The sequence below is a fragment of the Quercus suber genome, unplaced genomic scaffold, assembly GCF_002906115.3.
Source record: "Quercus suber isolate HL8 unplaced genomic scaffold, Cork oak 2.0 scaffold_525, whole genome shotgun sequence".
NCBI lineage: Eukaryota > Viridiplantae > Streptophyta > Magnoliopsida > Fagales > Fagaceae > Quercus > Quercus suber.
Window position 1 is genome coordinate 215,236 of NW_027069974.1, and position 2,440 is coordinate 217,675.

General features: G+C 31.6%; 1 long non-coding RNA gene across 1 annotated transcript; it reads left to right on the forward strand.

Annotated features, from left to right (window-relative positions):
- The first annotated feature begins 9 nt into the window (after window positions 1–9).
- On the forward strand, window positions 10–2,440 carry LOC136063428 (uncharacterized). Its single transcript, XR_010625082.1, has 2 exons — window positions 10–1,974; window positions 2,098–2,440. It is a non-coding gene; the product is annotated as an uncharacterized LOC136063428 (long non-coding RNA).

Consider the following 2,440-nt stretch of genomic DNA (forward strand, 5'->3'; position numbering starts at 1 on the left):
TTACCTCTATTTTTTTTTTTTTTTTGGGTCATCTTTTCCCTTGTAATTTGTAGCTATACTTTGTATCAAAATCATAACTTCTGGGTTCTACAAAATATTTAGTACTCAAGACTCTTCTTTAGCAGTTTATACTTATAGCTCAACTGCACCTAGGAATAAATATGCAAACTTAATAAATAAGAAAACCATACCCAAAATATACACTATTTATATAATGTACATGAATATGACAAAATGCCTTGATGAGGGCAGATGAATAGTGGGGTTTCCCTCAAATTCTTAGGAATCACTTTTTACTGCAAGAGATGACTAGATGAGCTTTGGGACATACCTATTTAGCTAGGCCTTCCAACTTTTATGGTGGCATGGTTTTCCCTTTATTTCTTTAGAGACTTGACTTTTTTATTAGGCATTAGCTGTTATTAATTGGTTGGAATCTGATATTGTGCCTTTTGCTCCTACATTGATTAACTTGATTCTAAAGTGGAGAAACGTTCTAGCAAGGCCATAGATGGTAAGACTTAAACATATTTTAGAGAAAGCTACAATGTGCTGACTTTAGGACATGTTTGGCTCTTTCCACTTCTCTTGTTTGCTTTTTATTTGAACTTTGTAACTATGCTTGATTCTTTTATTAAACATTATCCCATGTTCATAGCAAAAAAAAAAAAAAAAAAATCCATTGTCTTTCCCTTTAGGGACAATTTATGGTATGTTACTTTCAAATGTGTACCACATAATGCTACTTCCTTACTTAGAATCTACTAGCATGCACAACACTATCATCAACAAATTGTGGTGCAACCTTCTTGCTTTTACGAAGGTAGCATCTTAGATTTCCCAATGCAGAGCCTATTTTACTTTTGAAGGGACAAAGTAACAAACTTTTTAGGATACCCACAAAAAGATAAAAGGAAATAAAGGAAAAGAAAAAGAAAACTAGAGTGGAATGATTTTAATGTACTATAGGCTATAGCATTATCCTTCCTTAACATTCATTTATTAAAACCAAAAAAAGATTTAATTTCAAAGGTGATTACATCCTAAGAGAGTATCTAAAAATACAGAAAGTTACTGTCATTACATTTTAACAACAAACATGATTACCAATGTGGCTTAATTCAAAAAATAATTACACATGTGAGTCATTTCTTGTAGAATAAAGCTTAAGTAACTACTACTACCTGGGTCTTCTGGATAGACATAATTTAGTTGGGCTAGCCCCAAGCCCTTGGCTACAATTAATGATTTATCTAGTTAGATTATTTTTGTTTTTGGGACCATGTAGTTGTTGCAACTAAAGTTTAAAATCTCCCTCACTTAAATCTTAAACGTTCTCAATTAACTACATGGTGCTACAATTAATGATTTATCTAGTTAGATTATTTTTTGATTAATTTTTGGACTTAATACTTGTAAGCATTTTATATTTGTGATTATAATAATTGTGTTGAGGTGGATTGTTGAGTTGGAGAAAGCGGGTGGCTTGCACGGTGCTATAAGATGGTTTACATTTATATTGGAATTGTTTATTATTTTTTGATAATTTGGATGGATATTTTTGAGTTATATTTGTTGATTATTTTTTGGACTTCAATACTTGTAAGCATTTTATATTTGTGATTATGATAACTATATTGGGAGAATTGTTATGTTGGAACAAGCGGGTGGTTTGTATGGTGTTATAAGGCGGTTTACATTCATATTGGTAATGCTCAAGTGTTTGGTAATGAGCGCAATGGTCGTGTTCGAGGTGTGGGATTTGGCCCAACACCAAGTATGCATCCTGCCAAGAGCACTCCTACAATTGCTCAAGTAAGAAGCCAAGAAAGGGATGCTAAAGTGACTCAGTTGGAGAATCAAGTGGCTTCTTTGATGGAGAAATTGAATCGTTATGAAAACTTGGAGGAACGAATGACCCAATTGACGCAACTAGTGCAAAATCAGCAAAATCATTCTTCAGAAGCTAGTCGGGTATTAAATTTTAATGTTTTAAGAATGTATTTGGTTTTAAAAATTTTTAAGTATAGCAACTATTATTTTGTTACTCGAAATTATTTCTTTATGAACTTATTAGATATTTTAATTTGTATTCAGGGTGGTTTCGATTTAGATCATCCATCTCCAACTCCTTACAGATCACAGGCTTCATCCCATCAAGAAACTAGCATATAGTGGTACATGCAGTATTTTAAGGACTCCATGGGCTATTACATAGTTATTTTGAACAACCACAATTATTTTGGAACTATTGTACTTGGTTTATAATATTGTCATAGTTTGGGTGGTTGTTTTTTTTTGGTATAGGTAGACAAATATTTTGTTCAATTTCAAATGATACATGTATTGGTATTAAACATATATATATATATATATATATATTGACTATGGTTAAATTGTTATTGTGGAATATTAATGATCAATAGGTATATTTGATCTA